Here is a 13979-nt window from a genome sequence, read left to right as displayed (position 1 = left end):
CAAGAAGCACAGCCACCAGAAGTCCTTAAAACAGCAGGAAAGGCGGGCCTGTCCTCCTTTTGTGCAGCTACCTATCTGCTGAGGAGCATCTGGGCCTCGTTCCTCCAAGTCCACCGGAGGGTCCAGAAGAGGGAGTCAGAGGTGTATCCTGGTGGAGCTGGGAGAAAGCCAGAAAGCCTTTCTGAGAGCTATGGAATACCGTTAGCCAAGGTCCACTTGGCCCAGCACTAAGCAGAAGATGCGTAGTTTGCATAGAAGGTTTCGTGGTACTGCTTCTCAACAGCCCCAGCAGCTTGGGAACTAGCAACAGCACATTTCTGCCTCATCAGCTGTCCTGAGATGGAAAGTTCAGTGGATATAGGACCCTGATTCCGATGAATGGGGCATGTGGTACCAATGCTGGAGCTCCTCTGGCAGGTTCTAAAAGCACACTACTGAGCAGCCGTGCCCTGCCGGACACTGCTGGCGGAGCTCAGTGAGCACTACTCACAGATCCATACCTGACCCTGTTGGGTCGAGTCAGGCTGGGCTTTGGTCTGCACTGTAGCACCTGTGTTCTTTGAGTTCACATCATGAATGTGGTGACTTCCCAGATACCATCTCAGGCTTAACCTAGCACATCCAATTTCTTTTCTTCTATGGTATCCAAATTGGACTGACCTCACTTCAAATATGCTGTCCCATTTTGTCAGCCTATCTTACCTCTGGGAAATTGGGGACTGATGGCCAGACCAACTCTGTTGAAATTCTTGCATAGAGCAAACCTGTGCTCATTTTTAAGTGGCATGGGAGAGGCCCCCAGCCATAGTAAAGCCTAGTCTGTGTCTTCGCAGTGCTGATAGAATATGTGTGTGTGTATAAATGTATGATATAGATTTATATACGTTGCTATTGCCATATATTGAAGGCCAACATAACCGGTGGACAGGGTGGGTGACAGAAAATGAAAATGTTTTTGGTGATTATTAAAGCAAAATGTGTATTTAAAAAAATAGTTTTTCTTTCGCTGCTTTGTTTCCCATTTCTGCCCCAATCCCTTGACAGTATAAAGAACTGGAAAGGGAAAATGGGAAAGACAAACTGTGTTGAAGAAGTGCACAGTCTAACGCCCGAACTCTAACTTTAAAAGATTAAGGTTTTCCTTCTTTGCCATTTTGTAAGAATCCCGTCTGAAAATATGAAAGAATGCTTCTTAAACTTGGTGTGCCTTAGAAGCAGCTGTGGAGATTATAGGAGCTACCTGCTGGTCTCCAATCCCAGGAGATTTAGTTGGTGTGAGCCCTAGAATCTGCATTTTTTTAATATATAAGCACCCCAGGTGATTCCATTACATGTGGGCTGCAGATCACAGTTTAAAAAAACAGTGTTGTATAACATTGAATCAAAACTAAAACGACATTTAAGAACCTTGAATCAAAAAGCATGTCATTCCATAAACAATATAAAAATTTTAAAATATTCCTTGGGAAACGTTCTTAGCTACATGCTTTTGATCCCCAAGATTTAAATAAAGCTATCACTTCACAATTATTTACTAGAACATGTAAAAACTAAAAACAGGTAGAAGGTGGAGTAAGATGGTAGAATAGAATTCTCCAGCAATGGTCTCCCCAAAGGAACATCAAATTGAACAACTGTCTATGCAAGAAAACACTTTCACAAGAGCTAACCAGGTGAGAGATCACAGCACCTGCTTTTAACATGATAATAAGAAAAGATGATTGAAGAAGGGAGGAAGGACAGTCTTGCATTGCCTATGACACCTCTCCCCCAACCACAGGAAAGCATCTCCGAGAGAGAATCTAATGGCTTGGGGACAAAGAGGAAAGTGTAGGGCTTTATATTGAAACTTAGTACCAGTCTTGCCATAGTGACACACGACACTGGACAGAACCCCACAGCACTTGATTCCAGGCTGGTGCCCACAAAAGAAGCATTTAGACCCACCCTGGGCCACAAGGGAATCAGCTGCCCCCACAGGAAGAACCCACCAATGTTCTGGCCGGCTTTATCACTGGAAATTTCTTGGGCTTCAAATAAATTTCAGTGGCAGGCAGGCTGTAGTGACTGCAGTCCTTGGGCAAGCCCTGATGCTGCATAGATCTGGAAGACCCTGGACTTGAGGTGTGAGCCAGTATGACGACAGCAGCTGCAGCAGCTATGGGAATGCCTGTATCACCGCGCCCCACACTCCAGGCAGTGCAGCCTGAAGACAGATTCTTTTTGCTTGGGGGAAAGAAAGGGAAGTAAGCTAGGGGCTTTACCTGGGAATGCAGAGAACAATCCCTGATCTCCCCCAAGTCTACAGGGCTGGGGACCTAGGAATCTGTAAGAATTGCAGTGTACCTGGGCCTAGGGTGCCCTGTAGTACAAACATGGCTGCAGTGATCACTGGCTTAGGGAACTCGTCAGCCCACTTTGAATTCCTGGAAGGTCCTCTGAAGGGCAGGTACAAACAAGACCTGACTTCAAAGGCTGGAATAAATACCTTATCCTTCAATGCCCGGATATTGACAAACATCGACAGTATCAATAACATTGAAGTCAATATGACCTCAACAAATGGACCAAGTAAGGCACCCAGTGACCAACCCTGGAGAGATGGAGATGTGTAACCTCTCAGGGAATTCAGAATAGCTATTTTGAGAAAGCTCAATGAACTTCAAGAAAACACAGAGAAACAATTCAGAAATATACCAGAAATTTAACAAGGATACTGAAGTAATAGAAAAAAATCAAACAAATCCTGGAGCTGGAAAATGCATTAGTGGGTCTCAGTAGAATTGATCAAGCAGAAGAAAGAATTAGAAGCCCTCATCTGAGGATAATGTGTGGTCATGGCCCCTTTGGCCAGGTCAGTTTTTGTGACCTGTTTTTTTTTCTTTTCCTCCAGCATCTGTTTTTCTCTGACACTCAGCTTTCCTGAAAAGTGTTTAGTGTTTCTAACTCATCCAAGTTTTCCAGCTGTATTTTTCTTTCTCATCTGCTGCAGTTTTCATCTTTAAACTAGCTAGATCTGTAGATGAAAGAAACAATGAGGTACCTCCAAAATTGAGTTAGATCGGTGTAACCAACAGAAAATGATGAGATTAGATAAACACAGGTGACCTGAGCCAATGGAATATAACTTAACAGTTAAAAAACTCAATAATATCTATAAGGCAAACATTATGACAGGGAATGTCATTATGATATTACAATTGTTCATCTCTCTAAGATCTCTCAGATTTGAAGGTCAACTTTCTCCAGTTTTTTTCATAATTGTATCAGACTGAGGCACTAAATTCTAGGACACCTCTATATTTTTCTTGAATTATAGATTACTTGTCTTCCTTCAAATCTTTTTTAGAAATTCACTTATCCAATAGTCAAAGAGGATTCTTCTTTACATTTTTATTAATTCTGTTGACCTAATTTTACTGTGTCTAGTCAGGTCCTATTCCTATTCTGGGACAGATGAGATTCTCAGTTTTATAGATAAGTAATAGATAGGGGAAATAAGAACTAGACAGAGAATAACCTGGAGTCTGTGGAAGGTTTTAGAAACATGAGAAGACAACAATGAACACCAAAAGTAAAAGAATGGCATAATTTCAAAAAATATTTACTTAAAAAAATAAAAATTAATTTAAAATCTGTTTTGTACTCTCAAAAAAAAAGGTTAAAGAAAACATGGACTCTATAAAACAATACACGAAGCACAAGATAATAAGGTACTAGACTGAACTGTAAAAAGAGCAGGCAGAGTTAGCAAACAATGCCACAGCAGAATTTAAGAATAAAGAGCAGAATTAGCAATACCTAAAACTAAATCAATTTTGTGAAGAACCAATATCAGAAATTTGCCCAAATGCCAAAAGAAAGGACAAAGAGATGAAAATTATCAAAGAAGAAATAATAGATATGGAGGAAAGACAATTAAAATGCAACACATAGATATCGATGCTCCTGAAGAAAAGTCAGGACAAGTGAACCATAAAGCCCTAAAGATACAATAGGAGGAAATTTTCTTGAGCTGATAAAAGACCTGAAATTGCAAATTGGAAGGGACTCATCATGCACCAGGGAAAAAATATCTAGAAATTTTAATTTGCAAGTATAAAGACATAATTCTATAATTTAGAAATGTAATGACACAACCCCTGCAATGGTTTTTTGTACCACTGTTGAACAGCTGTTTTCACATTCTTGTCTGCTTGTGAACACAGAGTAGGGTCATACTTCTCTCATTGGAGGTGAGGCTTCCTTGAAGATAGTAGGTATTTCAAATGTCAACTGCTGAAAAGAGAAAGATTCTAAGATGAGAAAAGAGAATTTGGAAGGTGGACCTTAAACAGGAACAAGTGGGAATTCCTTTCTCTGAGCCTCATTCTCTTGAGGCTGTGATCCAAAGAGTCATAATATGCTCACTAGTGCTTCCAAAAAAAGAAGGGAAAATGGCATCTGCCATATGGAGGCATCTAGGAACTAAGTTGGGGAGTTAATGAGTTAATACAAGTCAAGATCTTAAAACAGTACCTGGCATATAGTAAGTACTCCACAAATATTAGCTATTATCACCATAATTATTCCATGTGATATGATTACTGTAATTTAGCATAGCCTTATTATTATTACTGAGACAGTCTTGTTCTGTCACCCATGCTGGAGTCTAGTGGCACAATCTCGGCTCACTGCAACCTCCACCTCCCGAGTTCGAGCAATTCTCCTGCCTTAGCCTCCAGAGTAGCTGATACTACAGGCATAGGCCACCACACCTGGCTAATTTTTGTATTTTTAATAGAGACAGGGTTTCACCATGTTGGCCAGGCTGGTCTGGGACTCCTGACCTCATGACACCCACCTCAGCCTCCCAAAGTGCTGGGGTTACAGGCAGGAGCCACCGCGCCCGGCCTCGTCTTATTATTAAATGATGCACCTTAGACTCAGCTTTGATAGAGATTTAAGAAAAGGGTTTATATGATCTGGAAGGTAAAAGAGAGAGATTCCTCCTCTCCCTCAGAGGCCGCTGTTTGTCATAGGGATGAGCAATAGCTCAAAAGGAAAAGAGAAGCTGGAGTGAGCATAAGGAACCAAAACTCACGGCTCTCAGTTTCAGCCAACCCTCTGAATGTGGCACTAGTCCTTCCAGTGCCAACTGTGGATGAACACAGTGTTTACCAAGTTATTTAGGGGAAAAACAACATCAGGCTGGCACCGTACTTCTCCATAACACATTAAATCTCAGAAAAGAAGAGATTATCCACAGAATACTGAGGATGAAAAACTTAAGCTGAAAACTCCACAACAAGCCAAATTTTACTCATGTGTGAAGCCAATTGAAAGGCACTCTCAATTATGCAAAAGCTCAAAATACCTGCAAACCCTTCTTTAAAGAAAAATTTACTTCATAACCCACTCAAGCTAAAAGAGAAATATATTTTTTGTTTTTGTTGTTGTTGTTTTGTTTTGTTTTGTTTTTTGTTTTTTTGAGACGGAGTTTCACTCTTATTGCCCAGGCTGGAGTGCAATGGTTCGACCTCGGCTCATTCAACCACCACCTCCCGGGTTCAAGCGATTCTTGTGCCTCAGCCTCACGAATAGCTGGGATTAGATGCGTGCGCCACCACACCTGGCTAATTTTTGGATTATTAGTAGAGACAAGGTTTCACCATGTTGGCCAGGCTGGTCTCGAACTCCTGACCTCAGGTGATCCATCCACCTCAGCCTCCCAAAGTGCTGGGATTACAGGCATCAGCCACCATGCCCGCCCAAGAGAAATATTTTTAAAAGAATTCAAGACCGGGCATAGAGGCTCATACCTGTAGTCCCAACATTTTGGGAGGCAGAGTTGGGAAGACCGCTTGAGCCCAGGAGTTTGAGACTAGCCTGGGCACATTGTGAGACCGTGTCTCTACAAAAATTTAAAAATTAGCCAGGCATGGTGGCACACGCCTATAGTCCCAGCTACTTGAGAAGCTGAGGTGGGAGGATCACTTGAGTCCAGGAACTACAGTGAGCTGTGATTATGCCATTGCACTCCAGCCTAAACAACAAAGGGAAATGCTGTCTCAGAAAAAAAAAGAAAGAAATCAAGAAGGTAAAGTATGAAAGAGGCTGATGATGAATACTGAAGACATTTAAGCAAATAGTCATTAAAATGAATTAAATGTAACTATTTGAAGTATAGTTACAAAACAGAATACAAATATCATAAATAATCCTTAACAAAAATATATTTTTAAAGTAAGGTTTAAAATCCCAGATTACACCAACATAAATTTGGGTATTGTGTGGGGTGTAGGGAGTAACAAAGAAGGAGAAATGTGAGAAAGTAGAAGTGTCCTGGTATTCTCAACTTACAAAGATACTATTTTATTCTCTGTGTTAGTAATAAGAAAAATATAAAGTTGCATGTGTTATTTTAAAACAAAATGCATGCCTTCCAGATTACTAGGAAACAAAACAAGAAACAAGGACTACACAGTCCATATAGCAAAAAGAAGAAAAAAAACAGGAGAAAAGCAAAAATAAAGACCAAACACACAAAATACAAGAGCAGAATCATTAAACCAAACCAAAATATTGATCTTTATTAATATAAAATATAACATGCAACAAAGATATACTATGAATCATTTTGCACTCAAAAATAAGGCACTGGACTGCATGAAGCTCTCAGAAATACATGGAGATATGGACAGAAAAATAGTAGCAATAAAAGACTTCAGTCCTTGATGAATTGATAGAAGGCAAAAATAAAGAGGACCTCAATGTAATTTACAAGTCTGATTTAATGGATATGTAATGAAATGTTAAACAAAATATTTCCTATGTCTTGGAGTTTCAGTAAGGTTACATAACCAAGGACAATAAATGCTCAATGTCTACACTTTCTAAAAAGTGGTACAAAGCACAATCTAGAATTCCTTAAAAAAAGAAGTAGCCCCCAAATGGTCTTGCAACTCCTAACTCACAATCCACCTCTGGGTTATTTAAGAGAAGTTAAGGGTTAACCGATAGGAGCAGTCTTTGAAGAGAGTTGTCAGACTAGAAGAAAGAGCTGTGGTGTTTCTCATCCCCTTCCCTCACTCCCCTCCAAGTAAGGGGCTCAAGGAAAACCCCTGAGACTTTTCTGGGAAGCACTTGCTGGGAGGGAGGCCTGACCTCTTTCTCACTAGTCATTAGCGGTCTATTCGTCTGCAGAAGTTCACAGGTTCACCTTCGGCTGCCACAGTAGCCAAGCTTGCAGGAGCTTGATGTGTGTCCTCAGAATTTGCTGGGACATAGACACAGTGACCTTCCCTTGCCCAGGGAAAATTGGAGGCTTGAATAAGTGTTTCTTGTGGGCCAAATTCTTCACCATCTTATTATTTTATTATAGTAAACACCACCAAAAAAAAAATCCAAAAGGTAGATTGGTTAAGTTACTCATGACATAATCATATGATGGAATGTTATTGAGTCAATAAAAATGCTATAAAGTCTTTGGCACGAGAAAATATTCATTATACACTTTTCTTTTTTTTTTTTTTTGAGACAGAGTCTCGCTCTGTCGCCCAGGCTGGAGTGCAGTGGCACGATCTCCGCTCACTGCAAGCTCCGCTGCCTCCCGGGTTCACGCCATTCTCCTGCCTCAGCCTCCCGAGTAGCTGGGACTACAGGTGCCCACCACCACACCCGGCTAATTTTTTGTATTTTTAGTGGAGACAGGGTTTCACCGTGTTAGCCAGGATGGTCTCGATCTCCTGACCTTGTGATCTGCCTGCCTCGGCCTCACAAAGTGCTGGGATTACAGGCGTGAGCCACCGCGCCCGGCCTATACACATTTTTTTGAGACAGGGTCTCACTCTGTTGCCCAGGCTGGAATGCACTGGTGCAATCACAGATTACTACAACCTCAACCTCCTAAGCTCAAGCAATCCTCCCACTTCAGCCTCCAGAGTAGCTGGGATTACAGGTGTGCACCACATTGCCTGGCTAATTTTTTTTTTTTGGTAGAGACAGGGTCTCCCAGAATGTTACCCAGGTTGGTCTCAAACTCTTTGGCTCAAGTGATCCTCTCACTTCGGCCTCCCAAAGTGCTGGGATTACAAGTTTTAGCCACCATGTCTGGTCTATAATACTACAATGTATTTCTCTCTCTCTCTCTTTTTTTGAGACGAAGTCTTGCTCTGTCACCTAGGCTGGAGTGCAGTGGCACAATCTCAATTCACTGCAACCTCCGCCTTGCAGGTTCAAGTGATTCTCCTGCCTCAGTTTCCTGAGTAGGTGGGATTACAGGCATGTGCCACCATGCCCAGCTAATTTTTGTATTTTTAGTAGAGACAGGGTTTCACCATGTTGGCCAGGATGGTCTCAAACTCCTGACCGAAAGTGATCCACCCACCTCGGCCTCCCAAAGTGCTGGGACTACAGGTGTGAGCCACCGTGCCCAGCCCCATAATATATTTCTAAAATGAAATATAATGAAAACTATATAACAAAATAGTATGCTCATTATCTTAGTTCAAGCTACTATAACAAGATACCGTACATTAGGTGGCTTAAACAACAAAGTTTTTAAAATTTTTTATTCTTAAGTTTTGTGGGTGCATAGTAGGTGTATATATTTAACAAATATTTACTTCTCACCGTTCCAGATGCCAGAAGTCCAGGATCAGGGTGCCAGCCTGGTCACTTCTTGGTGAGGGCCCTCGTTCTGGTTCACAGACGGCTGCCTTCTCACCAGATACTCACCTGTTAGAAAGAGAGCGTGCTGGTTCCTTCATCTCCTTGGAAGGGCATAAATCCCATCATGGGGCTTCACTCTCATGACCTCGTCTAAACCTAATCACCTCCCAAAGGCCCCTCCTCCAAATTCTATCACATCGGGAACTAGGGCTTCAACATATGCATTTTGGGGGTACACGAACAGGATCCATTTTTTCAATATTGGATCACAAGGATTCCATAGCACTCCTTGTGATCCAATTTTGGGAAAATCAAAAGGTATATGTGCATTGTTGTGGGTATGCATCACGTTAACCAAGAATAAGAATGAATATCCCAGACTTTGGAAATATGCCAGTGTTGTACTCCTTTGCAACTGTCTTAACGTCATGGTGGCAAATCTCAATCCAGTGGTAAAGGTGGGGACTTCTTTAAAATAAGTGAATGTCCCCGCTGGTAGTTATCCCAAGAAGTGGTTAGTCCTGGAGCAAGAATTGGTGGGACAGTAGAGAGAGCTTTCTGCTCTGCCTGACTGAGTACAGATGGCAGGGGACCAGAGGTTTGGAACAGTTCATACAATAAGAATACGAACATCCTTTACTTTGAACTTCAACTAATATATTCAATTTTAAATTTAATCTCTACATATTCTTCCCCTTTGTTCACAAAATATATGGATCAAATTCATTCTGCATATAATTATACTAAGAGAATCCCAAAATTAGTTTTAATAAATGGAAAAAGTTGGTGTTATATATTTCAGATAATGCCTCTGAATCTTTCCAAATTTGGGAGCTCTACAATCATCAGTCTTTTCAGTATAATTTGAATAATCAACAATCAAAACTTTTAAATATACATGTATAAATATATATTGAAACTAATTAACAATGAAGGAAAACTGAATATAAACTCATAATAATAATAATAATGGGTAAAAATTATTGCATACTTACTATAAAGTGCTGCTTTTCCTGAGGGCTTTATGTATATTACTTAATCTTCATAATAACCTACGAGATAAGATACTATTACTATCTCTATTTTTTAGATGAGGAAACTGAAGTACAGAGAGTTTAGTGACTTGCATAAAAGCACACAATATTTAATCTTCTTTATTCCTCAGGAACACGGCCTCAAGAACAACCAAGCACTTGATACAGAGTTACCTCTAACTCATATGAACCAATCAAGGCCCTGGACAGGGCGGTGCATACCAGGTCAGCACCAAGGTCGATATATCCAAAATGAGATTGTATAAGAGGAAAGGACTGGAATGCACCTCCAAGAAGGTCTGGAAAAGTGAGAACCAACTAGGCAAGAGGTTCAAAGCTCAAGGAAGATGAAGGGAAATTCTTGAGTCAAAGCACAAATGGTTGGAAAATATCTTTAGGCTTCCTGAGGCTATGCAGTGAGCATATCTAGAGAAAGCGGGGCGGGAGTGGAAAAAAGCAAAGAGCAAAGCTAGCACCACTCTGGCCCTCAGTCCCCTTTCTCTAGGCAAATTGGAGCTGACATTTTCCTAGTGTGAAGGCGCTCACTCACTCTAGGAAAGTTCTGAGATGGGGAGCAGAGTCTCACAGCCAGTCCCCAGTCAGTGTGCATAAGAATCTCCCGGGAAGCTGTTAAAAATGCAGGTTCCTTCTTAAAAAAAAAATTGAACTCACAAAAGCAAAGAGTAGAGTGGTGATTACCAGCTGGAGCGGCAGGTCGGGTGGGGTTGGGGAGATGTTGGTCAAAGGATACAAAACTTCAGTTAGATAAGAGGAGTAAGTTCAAGAGAATTTGTGCAATATGTTGACTATAGTTAATAACAAAGTATTGCATTTTTGAAAATCTCTGAGAGAGTAGATTTTAAGTATTTTCACCACAAAAATAAATATCTGAAGTAATACATATGATAATTACCTTGATTTCGCCATTCCACAATGTATACATATTTCAAGACATCATTTTGTGCATGATAAATGTATTTAATTTCTACTTATTAATTAATTGACTCCTGATTCCTCCTGGGAGTCACTTTCAGAAATCCCAAGTCCACTGGTCTACATTTGGGCTTATGAATCTACATTTTAAATAAGCTCCCCAAGTCGTTAGAGAACCACACTTTGATAAAACTGCGTTAGAGAACCACACTTTGATAAAACTGCACCTGGCCGGGCGCAGTGGCTCACACCTGTAATCCCAGCACTTTGGGAGGCCGAGACGGACGGATCACGAGGTCAGGAGATTGAGACCATCCTGGCTAACACAGTGAAACCCCGCCTCTACGAAAAATACAAAAAATTAGCCGGGCGTGGTGGCGGGTGCCTGTACTCCTAGCTATTCGGGAGGTCAAGGTAGGAGAATGGCGTGAACCCAGGAGGCGGAGCTTGCAGTGAGCTGAGATTGCACCACTGCACTCCAGCCTGGGCGACAGAGCAAGACTCTGTCTCAAAAAATAAAAATAAAAAAGAGAAAACTGCACCTATACATTTTCTAGGTATCAGGTATAGATACTATCCATGGGACCATTGGGAAATAAACACTTTTCCTCTGAATACTTGGGGTTTCCTGTCCAGCTGACACTGGTGACTTAGTGGGGCACATAGGGGAGTTCAGAGACTCAGTGAACCTGGCACAGTGGGCAAAACTACAAGATAGGATGTCTATCCATGAAGGGACACAGCTAGAGTAGGATGCCACGGAATTGGTGATATGTCTCAAAAGATCCCAGACTTACAATTGCATTTGAATCTACAACTATATCACAGTAAGTTAAAAGTTTCAAAAGAAAATTCCTAACAGAGATCATCCAGCCACAGGCATGGGCAGATGCTATGTATGTGCCTGGAGAAGAGGTACTAGGGTGTTTCCCAGGGATCTAGTGTTAGTGTCAACTCCTGGACCCAGTCCTTTGCATTAATTTGGAGGAAGGGGGTGAAATAGTTAGCTGTCAGTATGTGGATGGTGCTGGAAAGTGTGAGAGTACAGTAGGTATGAACACTGCAGTTGCTATGAAAAAGGACGGTAAAGTGGTGTGAACAAACACTCGTCCAAAGGACACAGACTGATCATCTTGTCAATCGACTCTTTATAGCACATCTATGGGACTGGCTGTCAGTCTCTGGATGAGTGGCAAACAATGGCTACTAGTTATGAACATGACATATTTTGAAAAGCTCCCTTGGAAAAATAGCACAAACTGGGGACTCGGAGCCCAGATGGTTTGACTGTCCATGGAGGCAGAACCAAAAGATCTCACTATTCTAAGAGGATGGCAGCAGCTAGAGTGGATCGGGAGAATATTACCAGCAGTAGAGATGGGAGGACAAGCCATTTTAGTGTCAGAGTCCACCATCAGCAGTAGAGACTTGCTTTGAGAGGAGAGTCAATTGGATACTAAATGCATTGTGAAGGTTTCTAAAGACATTCCTCAATCAAAATCAGGGGGTAAGGCAATCCCTTGAATCACCTAGGCCTGTCCTTTACCTGGACACAAGTGGTACAGTAGGGAGAATTCTGAATGGTGTCACCCAAAGCTTTGCATAGGCCTTAGGCCAGCAGGCATTGTACACCTTTCTCTGCTATTCCTGGTTACTGAGACTCCAATCTCCACTGTGCATCCCAGTAAGCCACCAAGGTAAACTGCTTGCCTTGATCGTCTCTCTCAGCACTCTGCAGTACATACAGTCTTGAATGTCAGTTAGGCGCTGTTACGTGGGAATCTACCTACTTCCCTAATAGATATAGCCAGGACACAAAGTTCTCTGGTTATGACATTCCCATAATAGAGCTGCCTCCACAGCTCCTTGAAATTCTGGATCAGGGATTGGACATCTAACAGGTAGTTTTGACTGCTTGGCATGACAGAGTTCAATCCAATGAAAGGAAGACACGGTCCCTTGTGTGTAATTAATCTGCAAGTCACTTATTCAAACTGTAGTAGTCTGAACTTAGACGCTGGATGTCAGGTGCCCTCAGGATTGTCTTCCTGGGTCTTGACTGCAGCCACTGCTACACAGGGTGATTTCCTGGGCTGGAGCCAGTTTGCAGGACTATGAGACTATGTGGACTACAAAGACTAGCTAGGCCCCAGGGCGGCGGCAGAGTAAGCCCCACAGCAATGCATTAAGCCTTCATGAAATGAGTGTTGAATGAATGAGGTAGTGATTCAGTGTATATTTGATCCACTGCAACAGGTGGGAAGGGGGCAGAAGGAGCTACTTCCTAAAATAACCCTTCTTCAGACTCTTAAAGAACTGATCCTTGTTTTGAATTAAAATCTGTCTTCATTTAACTTCCAGTCCTTTGCCCTACAGATAACTGTCAGGGCCACATCAGTTCTACCCATTCTTTCACATGAAGACAGATGTCATGTTCTGAGTCATCTTTCTTCGCCTCCTTCCACCCGTCCTTATCTGGTGACTCACATTTGAGCGAGCTCCAATATGTCTCTGTATAATCTCTTTTTTTTTCTTTTCTTTTCTTTTCTTTTTTTTTTTTTTTGAGACAGAGTTTCGCTCTTGTTGTCCAGGCTGGAGTGCAATGGCGCGACCTCGGCTTACCGCAACCTCCGCCTCCCGGGCTCAAGCGATTCTCTGGCCTCAGCCTCCCTAGTAGCTGGGATTACAGGCATGCGCCACCACTTCCGGCTAATTTTGTATTTTCAGTACAGACGGGGTTTCTCCATGTTGGTCAGGTTAGTCTCGAACTTCCGACCTCAGGTGATCCGCCCGCCTCGGCCTCCCCCAAGTGCTGGGATGAGCTACTGTGCCGGGCCTGTAAAATCTCTTAAAAGTGTGGTACACGGAGTGCAGTACTCCACCTGTGGCCTGACTCATATGCAGTACGATATTATCACTAAATTGCTACAGACGGTGTGCTTTTCGTTGTTGTCACAGAAATGTATTTGGTTAGTTATATTTGTTAACGTCTCGTCTGACTTTCCAGTCTTCCCTCACTTTGTGCAATCATATTTGCCGAGTCAAGTAAAAGTTATAACATTTAGGACACAATGCCTGACTTACTATAATTACCATTATTATCTTATGATCTTTACAAAACAGAATTGCCACTTAGGTCTCAGGCCCTACCTCCTTCAGCCTCCGAAATGTTAAAGTTACCTTGCACTGCATGCTTATAGTATCGCCCCTAATAAGCCCCGCTCCTGGGGCCTCCGCGGCTGGAGCCTAGCGTTTGCCCCACCCACGCCGAGCCCGAGGCGGGGCTCCGGATGTAGCCGCTGATTGGCTGGCTGGGGCGCAGCTTGATGGCGTCGGGCTGGAGAGCCGCAGTCCCGGCTG

The 13979-nt window shown here is 42.3% G+C and overlaps 1 long non-coding RNA gene across 4 annotated transcripts; it reads right to left on the bottom strand.

Annotated features, from left to right (window-relative positions):
• Window positions 1-3899: 3899 nt before the first annotated feature.
• LOC105479028 (uncharacterized) lies at window positions 3900-13937 on the bottom strand. Of its 4 annotated transcripts, none has more exons than XR_985642.2 (4): window positions 11986-13937; window positions 9648-9704; window positions 8614-8718; window positions 3900-4278 (listed from the first exon to the last, which is right to left on the bottom strand). It is a non-coding gene; the product is annotated as an uncharacterized lncRNA (long non-coding RNA). The 4 variants fall into 4 exon arrangements; XR_985643.2 differs by having other exon boundaries at window positions 12166-13937; XR_985644.3 differs by having other exon boundaries at window positions 13770-13937.
• Window positions 13938-13979: the final 42 nt, after the last annotated feature.

The sequence above is a fragment of the Macaca nemestrina genome, chromosome 1 (assembly GCF_043159975.1).
Source record: "Macaca nemestrina isolate mMacNem1 chromosome 1, mMacNem.hap1, whole genome shotgun sequence".
Classification (NCBI taxonomy): Eukaryota; Metazoa; Chordata; class Mammalia; order Primates; family Cercopithecidae; genus Macaca; species Macaca nemestrina.
The sequence above is the reverse complement of the archived record's forward strand: the minus strand, read 5'-3'. Positions and strand labels throughout refer to the sequence as shown.